The sequence below is a fragment of the Mustelus asterias genome, unplaced genomic scaffold, assembly GCF_964213995.1.
Source record: "Mustelus asterias unplaced genomic scaffold, sMusAst1.hap1.1 HAP1_SCAFFOLD_124, whole genome shotgun sequence".
NCBI lineage: Eukaryota > Metazoa > Chordata > Chondrichthyes > Carcharhiniformes > Triakidae > Mustelus > Mustelus asterias.
The window spans coordinates 51,935-76,271 of record NW_027590162.1 but is presented as its reverse complement, the minus strand read 5'-3'; the positions used below and the strand labels follow the sequence as shown (position 1 = coordinate 76,271).

The window sequence follows — 24,337 nt, the reverse complement described above, 5'->3', positions numbered from 1 at the left end:
GATTTCAAGGCAAATGTTTCGCTAAATTCAAGATTTCAGTGGAAAAGTAGAGAACATGTCAGCTATCGCGATCAGTGCAGCAGTAAAACGGGTTCCAGTGGAAAATGGAGTCCTCAGTTCGAGTGAAACCTTTTCAACAGCAAACATTCGTGTGTCAGAGACACGAAGGATGTGAGCTGGATCTCTGGAGAGGCGGAATTTCATTGCAATGGGAGAGTTTGTGAGGAGAGAGAAACACAGAGAGGTTGGAGGAGCCGGGAGCTGACAGCAGCTTGTCTCTGCTCCGTCCGCTCTCTGCCTTTAAGTTGCTCTGTGCCGCCACCACTGGGTTCATTTCGGATCCAGTTCTGACTCTCACACAGATTTTCCACACACTCTCGGATATGACTGAAACTGCAGCCGCCGAAACGGCTCCTCCAGCCGCTCCCGCTCAAGTGAAGTCTCCCAGGAAGAAGAAGGCGGCTCCCCGACCTGCGGCAGCCGGTCCCAAGTTAGGCGAGCAGATCCTCAATGTTGTGGCGGGTTGCAGCGATCGCAAGGGGATGTCCCTGGCCGCGATAAAGAAAGCTTTGGCTGGCAGCGGAGTGGATGTGGGGAAGCGCGGCTCCCAGATCAGGTTAACTATCTAGAGGAAGGTGGAGACAGGGTCTCTGGTGCAGACAAAGGGACAGGGCGCCTCCGGCTCCTTCAAACTCGCTAAGAAGGAATGCCCGGGGAAAATGGGAAAGAAGATGAAGAAACCAACAGCCGAGAAACCTTTAGTAAAGAAAACAGCGGCCAAGAAGGTGACAACAAAGAAAGCAGCAGCCAAGAAACCCGCAGACAAGAAACCCGCAGCAAAGAAACTCGCAGTCAAGAAACTCGCAGCAAAGAAACCCGCAGCCAAGAAACCCGCAGCAAAGAAACCCGCAGCCAAGAAACTCGCAGCAAAGAAACTCGCAGCAAAGAAACCCGCAGCAAAGAAACCCGCAGCAAAGAAACTCGCAGCAAAGAAACCCGCAGCAAAGAAACCCGCAGCAAAGAAACTCGCAGCAAAGAAACTCGCAGCAAAGAAACCCGCAGCAAAGAAACTCGCAACAAAGAAACCCGCAGCAAAGAAACTCGCAGCAAAGAAACCCGCAGCAAAGAAAACTCCAGTGAAGAAATCAACAGTGAAGAAAACAAGCAGCAAGAAGGCGGCAACACCAAAAAAGGCGGTGAAGAAAGCAGCCCTGAAGAAAAAGTCTCCTGTGAAGAAGGTGACGGGCGGAAAGTCTGTCAAAAAAGTGACTAAATCGAAGACCAAACCCAAAGTGAAAGCAGCAAAAGCGAAGAAAGCGTCAGGAAAGAAGTGAAAGAACCCGAGCAAATTGTAAACCTCTGAACCCAAAGGCTCTTCTCAGAGCCACCCACATCTCTCAGGAAAAAGCTGATCCCGCAAGAAAATGATTCCTGTCCCGCGGCCCGGCTCATTCTCAATAGAGATCATTTCAAATTCACACTAAAGCAAAACACAGCAGAGGCTGAATTTCATTTGAATTTGACATTTGTTCAATCGCCACTTTCTCTCATAATAAAGATGTCTGGTAGATTCAGTGTGAGACAGTAACACTGGCGGCTAAACACCGCATTCGCGCCTCATTTTTAACTGAATCCCTGCAGTGCAGAAGGAGGCCAATCGTCCCATCGAGTCTGAACCGACCACAATCCCACCCAGTCCGGATCCCCATGACCCTATTTATTGACCGGACTTACTCCCCGACACTCCGGTGCAATTTAGCATGGCCAATCAACCTAACACGCACTTTGGTGTGCGGGAGGAAACCGGAGAAAGCCGAGGGAGAATGTTCAAACTCCACACAGACAGTGACTTCAGCCGGGAATCGAACCCAGGTGCCTGGCGCTGTGAGACGACAATTCTTAGCCAAACATCAATGTCAGGACTGGGATTTGAACCCACGCCTCCAAAGGAGACTGCGGCCTTCGACCGCTCGGCCATCCTGACTCCCTTAATTTTAACACAGGAGATTGCCCCAAACAGCTTCAATAAAGTGTTTGCAAACAGCGAGAAGCAGATGTGTGTGAGGATGTTCCGGAGGAAGATTCTTGCTATAGAATCGACTGTGTTTAGGTCGGAATATTACTGACTGGGAATTATTACGGGACCAGGTTTAAAAACACAAAAGAACAAAGTCACGACCCGAAACGTTAACTCTGTCTCTCTCTCTCTCTTCACAAAAGCTGCCGGAGCTGCTGATTATTTGCAGCATTTTCTGTTTGATTCCATATTTCAAAGCTGCGGGTTTGTGGAAACACTTGTTTGTGACGGGTTTGTTTGGGGAGCTGTGTTTCGCTTCCATTGTTAATAAACGGGTTGAAATTGGCGGTTGGAGAAACTGGAGGTGGAGCTGAAAGATCAGGGGCCGTTCTGTGTGTGTGTGTCAGTCCGGCTCTCTCCTCCCTCCCGCTCTGTGTTTAATCTTCACTCTGTCTCCTCCCCTCTCTGCTCTCACTCCGCCTTTCTCAGTCAGGTCGGGGCGGGCTGTATAAAAGGAGCCTGAAAAAATTCCTCTCATATTGTGCAGAGATCTGAGAGAAGAATCATCATGTCTGGCAGAGGGAAAGGACAGTAAGAAGTCTCACAACACCAGGTTAAAGTCCAACAGGTTTATTTGGTAGCAAATACCATAAGCTTTCGGAGCTTGCTGCTCCTTCGTCAGATGGAGTGAAAATCTGTTCTCCAACAGTGCACAGAGACACAGAAATCAAGTTACAGAATACTAATTAGAATGCAAATCTCTACAGCCAGCCAGGTCTTAAAGGTACAGATAATGTGGGTGGAGGGAACATTAAACACAGGTTAAAGAGATGTGTATTGTCTCCAGACAGAACAGCTGGTAAGCTTCTGCAAGATCAGGGGGAAAGCTGTGGGGGTTACTGATAATGTGACATAAATCGAACATCCCGGTTTAGGCCGTCCTCATGTGTGCGGAACTTGGCTATCAGTTTCTGCTCAGCGACCCTGCGCTGTCGTGTGTCGTGAAGAACGCTTACCTGAAGATCCAAGGCTGAATGCCCGTAACTGCTGAAGTGCTCCCCGACAGGAAGAGAACAGTCTTGCCTGGTGATTGTCGAGCGGTGTTCATTCATCCGTTGTCGTAGCATCTGCAGGTACCTGATACGCTGCAGGAAAGGATGTCCCGAGGCATGGCACATTGGGGAAACCATGCAGAAGCTACGACAACGGATATCAGTGGTATAATTACTTCTTAGGAATTCGCAACAGCAAGGGGATCACAGTGTCCGTGTATGAATATAAGGGGTTAATTCACATTCACTGAAAATGAGTGAATCTCCATCACTCTCTCTCTCTCTCACACACACACACACCCACACAACCTCTCACAGACCAACACTCACACATCTCCCACCACGACAGATGGCGAAATTCAAAATCAATAAAAATATCTGGAATTAATGGCCTTGAATCAACTTTGGTAAAAAAAGACAACTGAAGCACTAATGCTCTTCAGGGAAGGAATTCTTACCTGGACTGGCTTACAATCAACTCCCGACCCACAACAATGTTGTAGGCCCTCGGAGGTGGCCTACCAAGCCACTCAGTTCAAAGGAAATTTGGAGACCTTGGCCTTGTGGAATCATCGCTGAAATTTGAAACTTAGCTCGTATTCTGGGGACCCGGGTTCAAATCCTGACAAGGCAGTGGAATTTGAATTCAATAAAAAATATGTGGAATTAAGGATCTCCTGATGACTATGAAACCTTTGTCGATTGTTGTATTAATCTATCTGGTCCTCTCGGGACCAAAATCTGCCGTCTTTACACAGCCTGGCCGACATGTGATTCCAGAGCCACAGCAATGTGGTTGACTCTCAATTGCCCGCAGGCAACTAGAGATGGGCAATAAATACTGGTCAGCCAGTGGCACCCATGTCCCATGAATTAATTTAAAAAAAAATGCAAGCCCAGTCAGCGACGCTGAAAAAATGCATTGAAGATTCAGAATGAGGAGATCCATCAACTCGTTTACAATCCCAGAGTTTGCAAATACAGAATGGATTCCAAACTAGTTTACTGTTCCGGGAGCTGACCACCAGAACAAATTGCTTCCACACGCACAGTTCTACCAACAGAATCAGAAAGATCCCAATCCTCGAAAATCAGCAGATAATGCAAAACATATTCTGAATATGGCACAGATATAAAGGTAAAGTCACCATAATCCCAAATGACCATCCGCTGTTCCCCATCTCAACAGGGAGAGCTTAATGGTGTTGATTTAGCCTCAGGATTACTACACCTCAGGCGAGGGGCAAGGCTGAAAATATCTAACAGCACATCTGCATTTTCTTTGCCGTAAATTTGTATAAACTTCTTGTTTTCAGTTATAAACTGGAGGATACAGTATGTTTTATTAACGGCACTTAAAAACTGACCTGCCACCTTCAATGACATATACACATGTCCAAATATGTCCTGCTGTTCTTGCACCCCCTTTTGGAATTAAATCCTTTATTTTATATTGTCGCTTTGTGTTATTCCCAACAAAATGAATCACTTCATTCATCATCTGCCACATGTCCTCCCATTCCACCAACCTGTCTGTGTCCTTTCGGAATTCGACTGGAATTTCACAACCATAGGACGTCCCAAAATATTTTAATGATGATAAAGTATTTTTGAAATGTAATCGCTGCCCATTTGCTGAACTTTTCAACTGTCTGTTCGACGACATCAGAAATTGCCAGATGGGAACGGGGAATAGTTGCTGCAGCAATGTCTCTGTGGCACAAAGAATGGCATTTTTGATTTGATTTCATTTGATTTATTATTGTCATATGTGTTAACATACAGTGAAAAAGTATTGTTAAAGTATTGTTTCTTGTGCACTATATAGACAAGGCATACCATTCATAGAGAAGGAAACAAGAGAGTGCAGAATGTAGTGTTACAGTCATAGCGAGGGTGGAGAGAAAGATCAACTTCATGCAAAGTAAGTCCATTCGAGGTAAGTCTGTGAGTTCGGAAGTTCAGGATCCAGTCGCAGAGGGAGGTGCTGAGGCCCAGGCCACAGAGTTTGGAGATGAGTTTCGTGGGAATAATGGTGTTGAAGGCTGAGCTGTAGTCAATAAATAGGAGTCTGACATAGGTGTCCTTGTTATCTAGGTGTTCCAGGGTTGAGTGCAGGACCAGGGAAATGGCGTCTGCTGTGGACCTGTTGCGGCAGTGGGTACCAGCATGTTAGACTGCTAGTCATTGTCTTGTGAAATGTTCAAAGGTTGTGGGTCCGAATCTCATCGGAGTCAGCTTTCTGGGTAAAATTTGAAGAAATTAGGAACTGGTGTGTCAATCTTCTCAGAGAAGCGAAACTGCCGCCTCGAACTTGGAGGACATTCGGCCCATCAAGCCGACACCGACAACAATCCCACCCAGAATGAATCCCCGTGACCCCATATGTTTACCATGCTAATCCCCCTGACACGAAGGGGCTATTTAGCATGGCCAAACCAGCGAATATAGCACTACTTTTCATGGCTGACCTGCCGATTCTGGAAAGACAAAATCTGCCACTGGCGTCTGCTTTGGAGCTTCTGAAACCACATGTTGACATGGTGGCAAACTCGTGTCCAAAGCGGGTGCCCTGATTTGAATTGACTGTCAGATCGAGTTTCTCAGAGGATGAGAATTATGGGAATATAGAATTGTTCTGGACTATTCTCTCAAGCTTGTGTGTTCAAACTTCATCTTGGTTCCGTGAACCTCAAAACACTGAACGAACCATCACCAACGAGGATGGGATTCGAACCCACGCGTGCAGAGCACAATGGATTAGCAGTCCATCGCCTTAACCACTCGGCCACCTCGTCACGCAATGACTGTTCACCAAGCTTTGACAAAGGGCTCGAAATTTCTGGGCTTGAAATGTCAGCTCTTTTCTCTCCTTGCGGATGCTGCCAGACCTGCTGAGATTTTCCAGCGTTTTCTCTTTTGACTTCTCACCAAACCAGGGTGTTTTAACACCCGTAACAAAGAACATATTTCCCCCGCAGGATAACGCTATGTTGCTGCTTTCTTGTTAATCCGGTTCGCTGCTACTCTTCCATTCGATGTGTAACCACAGAAAGTAAAGAGGGAGACAGTTCCATTTCCTGGTCCCAGTTTGATTTTGAATTCACCGAACATAACCCGGATGTAAAATGCAGCAAGCAGTCTGAGCTTGTGGCGCAACGGTAGCGCGTCTGATTCCAGATCAGAAGGTTGCGTGTTCAAATCACGTCAGGCTCATGAAGCTTTTCTGCGTCGGATTTTGTATCTGGGTAAAATTGGTATCTTGGTAAAGTTGATTGTTTGCAATTGTTCCCGAAATGACAAATTTCAAAACGATGGTAGAAATGATATTTTAGGATGCTTCCGGTTCGCATGCTCAGTTTTGTTTTTGCACAGTTTTATATCTGAACCAATGTGTCAGAGTTGTGAGGCGTTCATTGCTTGTAAAATTAAAGCAAGGTCCACAGACTTAGATGTTTCTATGGGTCATCAAAGGAGAGAGCTGACGGGTGGTGATTTAACAGGATGATTCACACCTCAGGAGAGGAGCAAGGCTAAGAAGAATCTCAACCGACACAGGAATTGATCCCCTGTTTTTGGCTGAATAAGCTATCCAACCAACTGAGCTAAACAGTTATTTGATGAAAGGACAACTCTCCGAAAGCTCATGCTACCAAATAAACCTGTTGGACTTTCACCTGGTGTTGTGAGACTACTTCCTGTGAACCTGGGACATATGCGCTGTGTTCCCAGTTAATGAAAATCAAGATGATGAAACAAATTTACTGTCGAGAAAACCCAGATTTACCTTTGGGCAGCAGCCGAATGTTACTATTTGATGTTAGTGAGAACATGATAGCAGATGATGATTTCGATCCATCGACCTCTGGGTTATGGGTCCAGCCACTCTGCCTCGAAACATTGCCGCTTCCTGTCTATTCCTGTTGCGTGGGTGAGAGGAAACTATTCATTGTATTTGTATTTCAAACAAGACCCACGTGTTGGGAAGCGCACCCTGGCTGGACAATAACACTTAACATCAGCCCGAATCAAACAGACTGAGAAAGACACACAGAGAAGCAGTAAGAGATGATCAGGACACACACAGAGCGATAGACAGAGAAGGTACCGAACAAACGAACAAGATACTGAGATGGAACAACTGATTATGTTTGAAAAGGGATCTTCTGTTACACAAAGATAGACCTTGTTTTAAAATTAATTTCATGTAAGTGTAACTGCACTCTCTGCTGTGTAACTTAAGAACTTGGAGCAGGAGTGGTCCATTTGTCCCCTCGAGCCTGCTCCGCCATTCAATAAGATCATGGCTGATCTTTTCAGGAAAACTTCACACAAATGATCAGTCGGTGCATTCTCCTTTGCCTGTGTGTGATCTTGTGTATCCTGACAGTCTCTCGCTGTTTTTGTGTGTATTTCTGTTATTGTTCCATTCTTGGTGTTCAGACAGTGGAATTGTGCCGCTAGGCGGAGCTGCTGGGCACATTTGCTGTCATTGAACAGCAATACGAAAGTGATTTTTTTTGCTTTGCTATAGCACAACAATAATAAACAGAAACTTGTTGGTAGATAGCAGAGTGGCGCAGCGGAAGCGTGCTGGGCCCATAACCCAGAGGTCGATGGATCGAAACCATTCTCTGCTATTTACCTTTTCAGGATCAGTAAAAACAAAATTGCTGCTCCCCGCAAGTATCACTGCTATTTCTTTACAGGCTACAGTTATTTTCATCAGCTCTCGCTTGCAATCAGCAATTTAGTTTGCAACATGCTCACTGTTGTAAATACCACAAACACAGGTTTTCTCTTTTTATCTCAGGGCATTTATGACAGAGAAATGACTCAAAAATAGAATCCCTATGGCGCTGAAGAAGGCCATGGGGCCCATCGAGACTGCACCAACTCTCCGACAGAGCATCCCACCCAGGCTCTTTACCCACAGCCCCACACATCTACCCCGCTAATCTACTTAACCTGCACTTCTTACGACACCAGGCACAATCTAGCATGGCCAGTCCACCCAGCCTGCACATCTTTGGACTGTGGAAGGAAACTAGAATATCTGGTTTCCAGACATAGCTTGCCTGGGTAAATGCAGCTTCAACAACACTGGCCGTTTGACACCATCCAGTACAAAATATCTGACTTAATTTGCTTCCATCCACAAACATTCAATCCCTCCAACACCGACAAAAAGGGACAGAAGTGTGCACTATCCAAAAGATGCGCTGCAGGAATTCACAAAGGCTCATTTGACAGCACCTTCCAAACCCACCTTGACTATGGCCTGAAAGGAAAAGGGCAGCAGACATATCAGAACAACACCACCTGGAATTCTCCCTCCATACAACTCACTATCCGGACTTTGAAATATATTGTCATTCCTTCAGCATCAGCAGATAAGAATCCAGGGAGTTTGCATTCCACCCACCCCACCCCCTCCCCCCAAACAGCATTGTGGGTGTACCTGCATGACATTGATGCCAGCAGTCGAAGCATGCAGTTCAGATGAGCAATAAATCCTGACCAAACCAGCAATGCCCGAATCCGAAGAATGCACAAAATGAAATAAAAACAACTGATCAAAAAGGTTCCTCCTCATCTCCGTCTTAACTGGGAGATCATTTAAAAAACAAACTCTGCTTTTCTGGTCCCATTGTCAGTGTAATTCTGAGCACAATCGGGATTGTTTAGTCAACGTTGTCCCATTGCAGAATCATATTGTGCAGTAGTGACCTGCCTGGTGGTGTATACGGTACGATTTGTCCCTATGATTCACTGCATCCCCGTAGATATGGGCTGCCCAAGTCACATAATCAGTGTTAGAATTAATTCACATGTTTCAGTATCTGGTACCATTCTGTATCTGAATTTGTCTGGCGTTGTTTCTGAGGGTGTCTCACACTCATGAAGTGTGTGAGTGTGGGATCATTCTAGATCTGCCAATGCCTCTCTATGTCTGTGATAATTTTATATAAATGTTGGAATCATCAATACCTTTAAGTCCCCTGGTGCTGTTTGTGAAACATATGCTTTATGTTCCCTGGTACTGTTTGTAGAACATCAGCTTAATGCTGTACCTATCAGCGGAACTAATTATGTTTGCAAGTCTATACTGCTGTTTAAACTGATGGTTTCAGTTGAGATTTTTCAGTCACGTCTCTCTCTCTCTCTGATAGTCCATTTGTATTCATTACTCAATGTGAGACTGGGATTCTTTCCAAATCTCTCAGTGATACAATTGGTGTGTGTAATGTTTTTCGTATCACTCATGACAGCTCCAGTGAGTGAATGCAGTGAACAGCCTGTATTTTTCAGCTCCTGACACTGAACACGTGATTGAGAACGATTCTCTTATCTATCAGTCTTTGCTATTTCGTGTTAGTTTGGGAATGAATTAAATCACATTCAGTCCCTGGGACTATTTATAAGTTTGGATTAATTCCAAATAACTTTCCAGCACAGAAACAGGCCACTGATGCAGTAGGTTTTATACAGACAATGTGAGTGAGTTTCGGTCCAGCATTAAATCTCTGTCAGTGTGAACACAATTGTGAAAGATAATGTATCCTTCAATCTGATACTGGATTGCTATGCAAGTTTCACTCAGGTTGTTCACCTTGATTTGATCTGTGACACTCAGTCGGATTCCAAATAAGAATTTTGACATGAATACAAAATGGAGTCCAACCTGGAATTGGACAGTGTCTTCCATCTGGCCCAATGTGAGTGAGGATTTAGGATGAGTTAATAATTTATATTTCAGTTCATAGTCATCAGATTGATATTGCAACTTTTAGTTTCATAATCTGGGTGAGTTTTCAATGGAATCTGAGTTGTATCCCAGGTTAGACGAGCTTTCAGAATATCCCAATCTGAGAATCTGTACTTCAGATTTGGATTTGTAGTGAATATATTTGTGAGGACTCACTATGAGTCCTCACGAAAAACATTACACACACCAATTGTATCACTGAGAGATTTGGAAAGAATCCCAGTCTCACATTGAGTAATGAATACAAATGGACTATCAGAGAGAGAGAGAGAGAGAGACGTGACTGAAAAATCTCAAGTAACTTCTAAACCCCTGATGTGGGTGATATGACTGGTATTGAACTCGAATCTCAGAGTGCATTATTAAGGTTAATTGTCTAATTTTTAACCGAAAACCATCTGTCAGTTTTATCTGATATTTAATTTGGAGGTAAGGCTGCACTATTGTGGGATTGACACAGTGATCACAGAAACCCTACAGTGCAGAAGGAGGCCATTCGGCCCATCGAGTCTGCACCGACCACAATCCCACCCAGGCCCTACCCCCACATATTATACCCGCTAATCCCTCTAACCTACGCATCTCAGGATCTAAGGGGCAATTTTTAACCTGGCCAATCAACCTAACCCGCACATCTTTGGACTGATTGTGGATGACAATTTGGATTGGGCTTTATGGATCCCCCTATCAGTGGAGTTTAATTTAGATAAATGCAAGGTGATGCATTTTCACAGATTGAATCAGGGCAGGACCTACTTAGTTAATGGTAGGGCGTTGGGGAGAGTATAGAACAAAAAGATCTAGGGGTACATGTTCACAGCTCATTGAAAGTGGAGTCACAGGTGGACAGAGAGGTGAAGAAGGCATTCGGCATGCTTGGTTTCATTGGTCAGAACATTGAATACAGGAGTTGCGACGTCTTTTGAAGTTGTATCAGACATTGGTAAGGCCACATTTGGAATACTGTGTACAGTTCTGGTCACCCTAATATAGAAAGCACAGAAAAGATTTACTAGGATGCTACCAGAACTTGATGGTTTGAGTTATAAGGAGAGGCTGGATCGACTGGGATTTCTTTCTCTGGAGCATAGTCGGCTGAGGGATGATCTTCTAGAGGTCCAGGAAATAATGAGGGGCACAGGTCAGTTAGACAGTCAATATATTTTTCCAAAAGTAGGGGAGTCTAAAACTAGAGGACATAGGTTTAAGGTGAGAGGGCAGCGGTACAAAAGGGAAGCGAGGGGCATTTTTTTCACACAGAGGGTGGTGAGTGTCTGGAACAAGCTGCCAGAGGTAGTCATGGAGGAGTATAAAATTTTGTCTTTTAAAAAGCGTTTAGACAGTTACATGAGTAAGTGGCTATCGAGGGACTTGAGCCAATTGCGGGCAATTGGGACTAGTTTAGCCGTTAAAACAGGGTGACATGGACAAGTTGGGCCGAAGGGCCTATTTCCATGCTGTAAACCTCTATGACTCGATGGTACTGAGTTTGATTTGATTATTTCTTGTTACATGTATTGGTATGCAGTGAAAATCTTGTTTCTTGCGCGCTATACAGACAAAGCATACCGTTCATGGAGTAGATAGGGGAGAACGAAAGGAGAGGGTGCAGAATGTAGTGTTAAAAATCCATTTGGCAGGAGTGGGATTCAAACCCATTGGATCTATTATTCCAACGCCTCAACCACTCGGCCATCCTGGTCCGAGAGCTGGGCATGATATGGACACAACACCTGTCTCTGCTGCTGTTTGAGCAGTGGCTTGAAAAGGCGTCTCTGGAATTATTTCTGCTGTCTGAGACTGTGGAACTGATGAGCTCCGTCAGTGACAATGTACGGACTGTGTGTGAGAAGGTGCTGGCGACTGTCTTCTCTGTAACTTGTGCGGAGGAAATATCACATTTATTATGGTTCATTCAAATATTTGTCTGTGGAAACAAAGTACATTCAATATCTCAAATACAGATTCCGTCAGTTTAATCTCTATTAATAATCATTGTGAGCGGTTTGTGAGGCTGCAGCCAGACACGAGCTCTGATTGGTCACTCTCATTTCAATCACATTCTTAACCAATCGGGGATCCAGGGAGAAGAAATGGGAGGTTTTGATTGGTTCACATTTTCAAACTGGAAAAACCCGCCAATTTCACTGCAGGAAAAATACAAAATAACGGAACGCCTGAATGTTCAGGAAACTATTTCAATCTCACACTTTATAATCTGTTTATTGTATTTTCCCTCAGAATCCTGGCGCAATTTTAGGAAAAGTTTGAATTTCTCAATCTCTTATCTGTAACCAGCGCTAATCAGACCCCGTTCAGCAATTTAAAACGGAGCAAATCTCAGCTCAGTGGAAAAGCAGAAACATAGAGATCACCAACCAACCCCTTCACACAGGCTTCACAGGGACAGAGGGAAACGGCTGATTTCTGATCCTCTCCCCTGAAAGCGGCCGGGAATGTTACAATGGGAAGTGCGGAGAGAATCCCCGGCCCGATCCCGCCGGTGGAACAGGCAGGTTTGTGTCCGGAGAATAGGGAGCGCCGGGGGGAGGCAGATCTTAAAGCGCTGCAATGGACTCGGGTCCTGTGTGTGCACAGATCTGGCTGATTCCGTCCTCTGGGAAAACTGCGGAATAAACAGATCAGCCCGAAAATAACCTCTTCATTTCCGTCTTTACTCTGTTGCGGGAGCGGCTCCCAGATGACCCGAAATAACGAATAAATAATCGTATTATGAATTTAATTCTGCTGCTGCGAAACTGTGAATATAGTTATCATTAAATCTAAAGAACTACCTTCCGCTGTGGTGTTTCTCCTCATTGTCCATCATAAATCCCAGACTAGAATTTAACATCCGCTCTCAGTTCAGTTTGATTGTCCCTTCAATGTGAAAGTGTGTGTAAGGGGCGGGTATGAAGTCCCATTCACAGCATTCAGCACCGGGACAAATCTCTATCCTCCAGAAAGACATTTCTCATTCACTCAATAAGGGAAAAGATGGCGCAGCTTTTTCACAGAGATTGTGGGTGACTCTTAAAAGAGCCGTTGTGTTTGGAGTGTTTTTCAGTCCATGGGGAGTTTTACTTGGAGTTGGTGTACTTGGTCACCGCCTTTGTCCCTTCCGACACGGCGTGATTGGCCAGTTCCCCGGGCAGCAGCAGGCGCACGGCGGTCTGGATCTCCCGGGAGCTGATGGTCCTGCGCTTGTTGTAATGGGCCAGGCGGGAAGCCTCACCCGCGATGCGCTCGAAAATATCGTTCACGAACGAGTTCATGATGCTCATAGCCTTGGAGGAGATGCCGGTGTCGGGGTGAACCTGCTTCATCACTTTGTAGATGTAAATGGAGTAACTCTCCTTCCTCGACTTTCGCCTCTTCTTGCCGCCCTTTGTTCCCGGTTTCTTAATCACTTTCTTCGCTCCCTTCTTGGGAGCTGGTTTCGACGTTGGTTTCTTCTCATCAACCATCTTCAAATTCACACAGAAATAAAGCAAACCCCTTCCGAGCGCTGATTAAATAGACAGTCCCACAGAACTATGCTAATGAGGAATTGGGAAAGCAATGATTGTGATTGGACATTTTGAAAGTTATTACAGTCACTTATCAGGGATTCATTTGAGTGGATATGAAAACAGACCAATCAGATTGAGGGGTTTCCGCCAATCACAAGCCTCCTTACCACAATCAGGAAATACATTTTACAAAGAATCTCCAGCCCCAGTTTCTCAGTGTGTAATGATCCACCCGGAAATGTCGCCTGGCTGTCGGTGTGAGGGACCCTTCTCCACAGAGGGACAGTGCGGGAGTGTGGGATTCCTTCCGGAACTGTGAATCTCTGGTAATGTGTGTGAGTGTGGGATTTACTCACTCTCTGATACAGTGTGAGTGTGGGATTTACTCACTCTCTGATACAGTGTGTGAGTGTGGGATTTACTCACTCTCTCTGATACAGTGTGTGAGTGTGGGATTTACTCACTCTCTGATACAGTGTGTGAGTGTGAGATTTACTCACTCTCTGATACAGTGGGTGAGTGTGGGATTTATTCACCCTCTGATACAGTGTGTGAGTGTGGGATTTACTCACTCTCTGACACAGTGTGTGAGTGTGGGATTCACTCACTCTCTGATACAGTGTGAGTGTGGGATTTACTCACTCTCTGATACAGTGTGTGAGTGTGGGATTTACTCACTCTCTGACACAGTGTGTGAGTGTGGGATTTACTCACTCTCTAATACAGTGTGTGTCTGTGTGGGATTAATTCACTGTTTGTCAGTATGGAGTACATTATGTGAGTTTGGAAATCATGTATCTGACTTGCTGTGACCATATTTGAGTGTTGGACTCATTCTATATTTGAATACTGGACTCATTCTGTTTCTGGGGATTCATTGTATATCTGTTCGATAGAGAGGCGTGTGAGTGAGTGTATTGATTCTCTCCCTGGGAATATAAGGCAGTGCTGAATTAACTGTGCATGTGTCACATACACCATGCTGGACTTATTCTGTACTTGTCACTTTCTGGAACTGTATGTAAAAGAGATTCACCCTGTCACTGTCATTCTCCAACACTGTATGTCAGTGTGAAATTGATTGTGTGGTTTCTTTAAGTCTGGGCTTCTTTGTCTGAGTGTGAACTTCTCATCCACTGTCAGTGCCTGGTACTGTGTGGGAATGTGAGTTTAACTGTGTACCTGTTAACATCTGCTACTGTAAGGGTGCACGGATCTCAATCTGTATCCGTCAGTCTCTGGTGCTGAATGGGTGTGTGGAATTCATTCTGTTTCTGTCAGTCTTTGGTACCTGTGGTAAACCACTGTTAAGCTTATTGCCTGTGTGTGTGTGTGACATGCTTGGGCATGCCCCTGCCGGCCCTGCCTGAGACTCCCCCCCCCCCCCCCCCTGGTCCAGGTATAAAGGTGACTGCTCCCAACCCCCTGCCTCAGTCTCTGGACCAGTTCATCAGCATAGGTGTGCTCCAAGTCTTTTGATAAAAGCCTATTTGTTCTTGCATACAAACTAGTCTTTGCTTGATTGATAGTGCATCAATTTTATTCACAAAAAGTTTTGGGATGGAGCAGATACTAAAACCCGATAGATTAGAATTGGATCCTCAAGCCGTAGGAGCCTCTAACAGCTTCGATCACTGGCTGCGATGTTTGAAAACTTTCCTCTCCGCCTCCGTCGTCCGGACCGAAACCGACAAGCTACACGTGCTCCACGCCCGGGTAAGCGATCAAGTATTCTTGATGATTAGAGACGCTGAAATTTACGAGGATGCGATCGAACTTTTAAAAGGCCAGTGCAACAAACAGACTAATGTAATCTACGCCAGCCATCTTCTGGCTACTCGCAGGCAACAGCCAGGAGAATCGGCTGACCAATTCCTGCGTGCGTTGCGGGCACTTGGCAGGGCCTGCAACTGCAAGGCCGTAACAGCCGCCCAAAACACTGAGGACTTAATCAGAGATGCCTATGTCACGGGTATCAGGTCAACCTATATCCGACAACGACTGCTGGAACAGGGTGGGCTGGATCTACAAAAAACTGTAGCACTTGCTGACTCGTTAGAGGTGGCCTTCCGTAATCTCGAGGCCTACACCCCCGACCACGAAGGCGCATCGTGGACGCCGCAGTTGCCGCCACCTCTGTACTCGGGAGGGCCGCAGGCCTACGCCACGCCACGTCCCACCAATGACCCGACCGTTGTGGCAGTCTCTGGAGGCCCGAAGTGCTACTTCTGCGGCCTGGGGAAGCACCCCCTACAACGCTGCCCGGCGAAGGATGCGATCTGCTCCAGGTGTGGAAAGAAGGGCCATTACGTGAAGGCATGCAGGGTGATGTCGACCTCCAAGCCCAGTAGCACCGCGTGGGACCCGTGGGGGCCGCCAACCTGGGCGCCGGTAGCCGCGTGTGAGCCGTGCGGGCCGCCATCTTGGATGCCTTCAGCCGTGTGTGAGTCGTGCGGGCCACCATCTTGGAGGTTGTCAGCCACGTCGCAAAATCCAACGGTGGCTTCGGTTACGCTGGACCAATCCAGGCCTCACCAACTCACCAGGTCCATGATAGGCATCGAGGTAAACGGTCGCACTACAAACTGTTTATTTGATTGTGGGAGTACGGAGAGCTTTATTCACCCTAACACAGTGAATTGCTATGCCCTTTCAGTACTGCCAGTGAAGCAAACGATTTCCATGGCTTCAAAGTCCCACTCGGTGGATGTCCTCGGGTACTGCGTGGCGTCCCTGACTGTACGGGGCACAGTGTACAAAAACTTCAGGCTCCTCGTGCTGCCACAACTCTGCGCTGCCGTACTCCTGGGGCTAGATTTCCTGTGCCACCTTAAGAGTGTCATCATGGAGTATAATGGGCCTTTTCGCCCGCTCTCTGTTTGCAATCACCAGTTCTTAGATCGCCCACCGTGCACCACCTGCAGCCTCTCCACACTTAAAGTCGCCCCTCCCTCACTGTTTGAAAATCTCACCCCTGACTGCAAGCCCATCACCACCAAGACCACATGGTACAGTGCTGGAGACAGAGCTTTTATCAGGTCCAAAGTACAACGGCTCCTAGGTGAGGGGATCATCGAGGCCAGTCCCAGCCCCTGGAGAGCCCAAGTAGTACTTGTTAAGACTGGGGAGAAACATTGCATGGTCATTGACTACAGTCAGACCACTAACCGCTACATGCAGCTGGATGCGTACCCTCTTCCCCGCATATCTGACATGCTTAATCAGATTGTGCAGTATCGGGTGTTCTCCACCATCGACTTAAAATCTGCATACCACCAGCTCCCTATCCGCCAGGAAGACCGCCAATATACTGCCTTCGAGGCGGATGGCCACCTCTATCACTTTCTTAGGGTCCCCTTCTGCATCACCAATGGGGTCTCAGTTTTCCAGCATGAGATGGACCGAATGGTAGACCAGAACGAGTTGCAGGCACCTTCCCGTACCTGGATAACATCACCATCTGCAGCCATGATTAGTAGGACCACGACGCCAACCTCCACAAATTCCTCCACACCGCCACACTCCTAAATCTGACCTATAATAAGGAGAAGTGCGTATTCCGCACACGACGCCTCGCCATCCTTGGTTGTGTTGTGGAAAACGGGGTCATCAGTCCCGATCCCGACCGCATGCATCCCCTCCTGGAACTTCCCCTCCCCACCAGCCTCAAAGCACTGAGGAGATGCCTGGACTTCTTCTCGTATTACGCCCAGTGGGTCCCCAATTATGCGGATAAAGCCCGTCCGATCATCAAATCCACCTCTTTGCCCCTGACAGCAGAGGCCCGCCTGGCCTTCGACCGCATCAAAGCAGACATCGCGTAGGCCACGATGCACGCTGTAGATGAATCCATCCCGTTCCAGGCGGACAGCGATGCATCTGGCTTCGCCCTAGCCGCCAACCTTAACCAGGCGGGCAGAACCGTGGCTTTCTTCTCACGAACCCTCGAAGGCCCTGAAATTTGACACTCCTCTGTCGTGGAGGAGGCCCAAGCCATAGTGGAAGCTGTACGGCACTGGCGCCACTACTTAGCTGGTAAACGATTCACCCTACTCATGGACCAACGGTCAGTTGCATTCATGTTTAACAACACGCAGTGGGGCAAGATCAAAAATGATAAAATATTGAGGTGGAGAATCGAGCTTTCCACCTACAATTATGACATCTTATACCGGCCCGGGAAGCTCAATGAACCCCCAGATGCCCTGTCCCGGGGAAGTAAGTGTTGACTTCAAAGGCCCCCTCCCCTCTTCTGACCGCAACATATACTTCCTCAACGTCATTGACGAATATTCACGTTTCCCGTTCGCTATTCCCTGCCCGGATATGACCTCGACCACGGTCGTCAGGGCCCTGCACAGCCTCTCCACCCTGTTCAGTTTCCCTAGCTATATCCATAGCGACCGGGGATCTTCCTTTATGAGTGATGAGCTGCGACAGGACCTGCTCTCCAAAGGCATAGCCTCGAGTAGGACCACCAGCTACAACCCCAGAGAGGGAGAACGCGACAGTCTGGAAGCCCGTTTTACTAGCTCTGAGGTCTAAAGGTCTTCCAGTCAACCGCTGGCAAGAGGTCCTCCCTGATGCACTACACTCGATTAGATCACTCCTTTGCACAGCTACCAATGCTAGCCCTCACGAAAGAATGTTTGTTTTCCACAGGAAGTCCTCCTTGGGGACCTCACTACCATCGTGGCTGATGTCCCCAGGCCCTCTCCTGCTCCTGAAGCACGTGAGGACCCATAAGTCGGACCCCCTGGTCGAAAGGTCCGGCTCCTCCACGCCAACCCCCAATACGCCTATGTGGTGTACCCCGACGGGCGAGAGGACACTGTCTCTATTCGAGACCTGGCACCCACAGGTGCCCCTGGGACCACGGCGACCCACAACCCCACACCCCCAACTCCCGTACGCAGCACGCCTGAGCCCCAGGAGCCGCCACCACAAGGCCGGGGAACACAATGGCACGAACTCATTATTCAACATCGTTGCTGTTTTCACTCCCAAACCGCCGAGAAGGTGCCTCATTTAGTTCCCATCTCCCAATGTTTGTTATTATTATTGTACAATGAACAGCGGAAATGTAACTGCACAATACAGTAACTGTACAAACAAGATCTACTGTAGGCAGCAGGTTTGGAGTGGGAAGGAGAGGGTTTAAAAAGTGGCTACTTGTTTATTTTTCAATATTTGTTTCAAGTGGGAGCAGGAAATAGATATCTGACCCGTGCAAAAGCTACTGCTGCTTCGCACAGCTCAACTCAATCAGCAGTGCATGGATTGGGCTGTTTCTGAATGTCACAAAATTGTTTTAAACTCGCCCCAAACACCCAGTGAGCAAAAGCAGTTTGGTGTATTACTGAAGTGCTCTCAAATATTGTTTGTGCTGATGGTTTTCCTTTTACCCAGGTTCCTAAATAATTGTTATTTGTGAAGTTATATCGACAACTTTTGTACCTTTTATTTCATCTGTTCCTCAGTTCAGTTAGTTATTTTTCTTTTTACAGGCAGATATTTGAAGGTCTCAGATGATTCCTCGGCACAAGCACAATTTCATCAAGCCAGTTCCAGCACAAAGCAGTTTCAGTATCATTCACATAGCACAGAGATACTGCCAACTCATTGGGTTCACTGTCACAAAGAGAAGTATTCAGCCCCACACTGTTTGCAAGGTAAGAGACAACTTTTCAATCCAAGAGTTGAACAGGAAAAGAGGCTTTTATTTATTTCCTTCCCCACCAATGTAGGACATAGGATCAGGAGTTGACCATTCAGCCCATTGAGCCTGCACCACAATTCAATCTGATTATGGCTGACCATCCGCATGAAAGCCCTTCCCACTCTCTATCCCCAATTTCCCTTTTTGACATTGAGATTTAGAAATCTGTCAATGTCTACATGAATGTTTACTCTGTGTGTGAACTTCCACAGCCCTCTGAGCTACAGAATTCCAAAGGTTCACAACGCTGAGTAAAGAAAAATGCAGATCTCGGTTCAAAGAGGATTTGCCCTTATTTTAAAATTGTGTCTAGACTCCCAACCAGGGGAAACATCTCGCCTGCATCTACCATGTATACCCTTTTAAATACTTTGTTGTTTTCAGTGAACTACAGGCCCTGTTTCCCCAGGATTTCTTCATAAGACAGTCCCACCATTCCTGGAACAAATCTGCTGAACGGTCATTGCACTCCCTCTGAGGCAATAATATTCTTCGTAAGGTGAGGGGACCGAAACTGCACACAGTATTCCAGATGCAATCTAATAACACTGCTATACAACTAAACCAAGGCTTCACTACTCCTGTACTCAGATCCTCTTGCAATAAAGACCAACGCACCATTAACCTTCCAAATTATCTGCTTCATTTCCTTGTTTGCCTGCAGTGACTTATTAATGAGGATACACATGTCCGTTTGTACATCGGCACTTTCTAATCTCTTAGCATTGAAGAAATACTCTGAACATCTGTTCCTTCTGCGAAAATGGAAAATCTCACACATTCCACATGATATTCCATCTGCAATGTTCGGAACATCTCATTACTTCTGCCCAAATCCTCCTGAAGCTACTTTGTATCTTTCTCCCAACACACATTTGTGTTGAGCTTTGTGTCAAATGCAAACTTCTCAATATTACATTTGGCTGACAGGTAGATACATCAATCACAGGATTTTAACAAAACACACCCACTCACAGATATAAAACATTGTGTCATGTTGGTCACAAATTGAATAAGAATTCATAGCCAGAATAGACAAAAAAATGATGTTGTGAGACTAAAACAGTCTATATGGACTTTCGTAAAGCGTTTGACAAAGTCCCTCATGGTAGGTTTGTGCAAAAGGTTGGATCTCATGGGATAAAGGGGGAGGTGGCTAGATGGGTGAAGAACTGGCTTGGTCACAGAAGACAGAGGGGGGAAGTGGAAGGGTCTTTTTCCGGCTGGATGCCTGTAACTAGTGGTGTTCACAGTAAGAAGTCTCACAACACCAGGTTAAAGTCCAACAGGTTTATTTGGTAGCAAATACCATAAGCTTTCGGAGCAGAACTCCTTCGTCAGATGGAGTGGATATCTGTTCTCAAACAGGGCACAGACACAGAAATCAAATTACAGAATACTGATTAGAATGCAAATCTCTACAGCCAGCCAGGTCTTAAGTGTACAGACAATGTGGGTGGAGGGAGCATTCAACACAGGTTAAAGAGATGTGTATTGTCTCCAGACAGAACAGCTTGTGGAATTCTGCAAGTCCAGGAGGCAAGCTGTGGGGGTTACTGATAATGTGACATAAATCCAACATCCCGGTTTAGGCCGTCCTCATGTGTGCGGAACTTGGCTATCAGTTTCTGCTCAGCAACTCTGCGCTGTCGTGTGTCGTAACGGCCGCCTTGGAGAACGCTTACCTGAAGATCCAAAGCTGAATGCCCGTGACTGCTGAAGTGCTCCCCCACAGGAAGAGAACAGTCTCGCCTGGTGATTGTCGAGCGGTGTTCATCCATCCGTTGTCGTAGCGTCTGCATGGTTTCCCCAATGTACCATGCCTCGGGACATCCTTTCTTGCAGCGTATCAGGTAGACAACGTTGGCCGAGTTGCAAGAGTAGGTACCGTGTACCTGGTAGATGGTGTTCTCATGTGAGATGATGGCATCCGTGTCGATGATCCGGCACGTCTTGCAGAGGTTGCTGTGGCAGGGTTGTGTGGTGTCGTGGTCACTGTTCTCCTGAAGGCTGGGTAGTTTGCTGCGGACAATGGTCTGTTTGAGGTTGCGTGGTTGTTTGAAGGCAAGAAGTGGGGGTGTGGGGATGGCCTTGGTGAGATGTTCGTCTTCATCAATGACATGTTGAAGGCTCTGGAGTAGATGCCGTAGCTTCTCCGCTCCGGGGAAGTACTGGACGACGAAGGGTACTCTGTCCACCGTGTCCCGTCTTCTGAGGAGGTCGGTGCGGTTTTTCACTGTGGCGCGTCGGAACTGTTGATCGATGAGTCGAGCACCATATCCTGTTCTTATGTTGTTCTGTTCTGTCCACCCACATTGTCTGTACATTTAAGACCTGGCTGGCTGTAGAGATTTGCATTCTAATCAGTATTCTGTAATTTGATTTCTGTGTCTGTGCCCTGTTTGAGAACAGATATCCACTCCATCTGACGAAGGAGCTCTGCTCCGAAAGCTTATGGTATTTGCCACCAAATAAACCTGTTGGACTTTAACCTGGTGTTGTGAGACTTCTTACTGTGCTTACCCCAGTCCAACGCCGGCATCTCCACATCATGACTAGTGGTGTTCCGCAGGGCTCTGTGTTGGGACCTCTGCTGTTCGTGATTTATATAAATGATCTGGAAGAAGGTGTAACTGGGGTGATCAGTAAGTTTGCGGACGACACGAAAATGGTTGGACTTGCAGATAGTGAGGAACATTGTCAGAGGCTACAGAAGAATATAGATAGGCTGGAAATTTGGGCAAAGAAATGGCAGATGGAGTTCAATCCAGATAAATGCGAAGTGATGCATTTTGGTAGAACTAACGTAGGGGGGAGCTATACGATAAATGGCAGAACCATAAAGGGTGTAGATACGCAGAGGGACCTGGGTGTGCAAGTCCACAGATCCTTGAAGGTGATGGCACAGGTGGAGAAGGTAGTGAATAAGGCATATGGCATGCTTGCCTTTATAGGACGGGGCATAGAGTATAAAAGTTGGGGTCTGATGTTGCAGTTGTATAGAACGTTGGTTCGGCCACATTTGGAATACTGCACCCAGTTCTGGTCGCCACATTACCAGAAGGACGTGGAGGCTTTAGAGAGAGTGCAGTGGAGGTTTACCAGGATGTTGCCTGGTATGGAAGGGCTTAGTTATGAGGAGAGATTGGGTAAACTGGGGTTGTTCTCACTGGAAAGACGGAAGATGAGGGGTGACCTAATAGAGGCGTATAAAATTATGAAAGGCAAAGATAGGGTGAACGGTGGGAAGCTTTTTCCCAGGTCAGTGGTGACGTTCACGAGGGGTCATAGGTTCAAGGTGAGGGGGGGTAGTTTTAACATGGATATCAGAAGGACGTATTTTACACAGAGGGTGGTGGGGGCCTGGAATGTGCTGCCGGGCAAGGTGGTGGAGGCGGACACAGTGGGAACGTTTAAGACTTATCTAGATAGCCACATGAACGGAGTGGTAATGGAGGGATGCAAAAGAATGGTCTAGTTTGGACCAGGGAGCGGCGCAGGCTTGGAGGGCCGAAGGGCCTGTTCCTGTGCTGTATTGTTCTTTGTTCTGAAAAAAATTGCAATCAATTACCTCAGAATATAGGCATTGACACATTTTGTAAACCAATCCAAAAATCTCAATGAGTCAAACTGAAAGATGCAATGACAAATCTGTTCCTACAAACTGCAGTAATTAATTACCAGGTTATGTATCCAAATGTTACCATTCACAGAGCTATAAATTGCATACCATTTGCACAATTTGTGGCTGCTGCTTATCAAACATATTCCCCTTTAACACGCACAGCAGAGCTCGCATTATCCCCTGTCTGAGCCCAGATATTCTGCACTGCCAGCTCCCGGTGATGGGCGGAAGTAAACCAGAGCAGTTGGTGCTGGTGAGGAAGGGGAAATGTATGAACAGTATCAGCAGTCTGATAGAGTGATGTGGGATTAGCAGCAGAGAGAATGCGCTGGTGCGGGAGAGGCTGTCTCATCCATTTAGTTTCAATTAATATTTTACGACGCAGCGTCTGGAACAATGATAATTGTTGTTTTTCAGGTTATCAATGATAGACACGGAGTAATGTAAGTCAATCGCCCGGTGGATCATTGGGTCTTATTAATGTTTAAAATTAATTAACTGGTTCCTGACCCTCTGGGTTTAGATCTCAGACGCGTTGATATTCGGCCCCTTTCCCAGGCTTGAGAGAGAGAGAGCGAATGGAGCAAATGTCTCAGAATCCCTGCAGTACAGGGGGCCATTTGGCCCATCGAGTCTGCACCTACAACAATCCCTCACCCATCCCCCTAACCCTACATATTTACCCTGATATCCCTCTCATACTGGGGCAATTTAGCATAGCCAATCCACCCAACCCGCATATCTTTGGGCTGTGTGAAGAAAGCGGAGTGCCCGCAGGAAAACCACGCGGACTCGGGGCAGGGGGCGGGGGGGGGGGGGGGGGGGGGGGGGGGGGGGGGGGGGGGGAGGAGTGCAAACTCCTCAGTTTCCAGTTCTGTTCCAGTTTGGTCTCAATGATCGATCAGTTTATTCCCTATAAGCCCCGGTTGTGCAGGAACCCTCAGTCTCGACGAATATGGAGAACAGCCCGTCCGTTTGCAGAACGATGTCAATGAAACTTTCGGGCGGCTGGTTCGAGAGTTTGAAAAAGAGATTAGCCCCGGATGTATCCCGCATTCGAAAAGCAAATCTGCAACTTGGGATAAAATGTGAAATTGTGCAAACACAGACTGATGTTTTAAAAACGTTGTTGATAGATAGTTAATTATTGATGGGATTTGGTATTAACCGTATTTCTTGTTTGAGAAATATATCTGCGAACTTTCCAAAGTTGAACAATTTATTTTCGGCTTGTTTTCAGATAAACCCAGACTGAAAATCAGAGACTGCCAGATACAGGTTAACTATAGACTGGGGAAGAGAGAAAGGGAGATTCTTACATTCCTCAAAATGAATTCACCATTACCGATTAGAATAATTTCCGAAACTCTTGTTCTTTTCCGCTTTGGCGGCTTTTACAGTTTGAAATGAAATCGGTTGGAATCTGAGATTTTGGCGCCGTTATTTTCCGCCCTCACTCCGTGGGCTCTCCGGATTGGTGAGTTAAGCAGATTTCTGATTGGCCATATGAACAAGATGCTGAGAGGTAGCAACAAAGTGACCAATCAGCAATGTCCGCACCTCCATTCCTCCCGGAGCTATAAGAGAAGCGAAAGGGAGTGGGTTTCAGCATTCTTTGTGAAAGTGTTTGTGAGATTGTGCAG

At 46.6% G+C, this 24,337-nt stretch overlaps 3 non-coding genes and 1 pseudogene across 3 annotated transcripts; 3 read left to right on the top strand and 1 right to left on the bottom strand.

The window, feature by feature from the left end:
• Positions 1-383: 383 nt before the first annotated feature.
• Positions 384-18,869, top strand: LOC144484707 (uncharacterized; annotated as a pseudogene).
• On the bottom strand, positions 5,786-5,867 carry trnas-gcu (transfer RNA serine (anticodon GCU)). The gene has a single exon. It is a non-coding gene; the product is annotated as a tRNA-Ser (tRNA).
• On the top strand, positions 6,214-6,285 carry trnaw-cca (transfer RNA tryptophan (anticodon CCA)). The gene has a single exon. It is a non-coding gene; the product is annotated as a tRNA-Trp (tRNA).
• Positions 7,638-7,709, top strand: trnam-cau (transfer RNA methionine (anticodon CAU)). The gene has a single exon. It is a non-coding gene; the product is annotated as a tRNA-Met (tRNA).
• Positions 18,870-24,337: the final 5,468 nt, after the last annotated feature.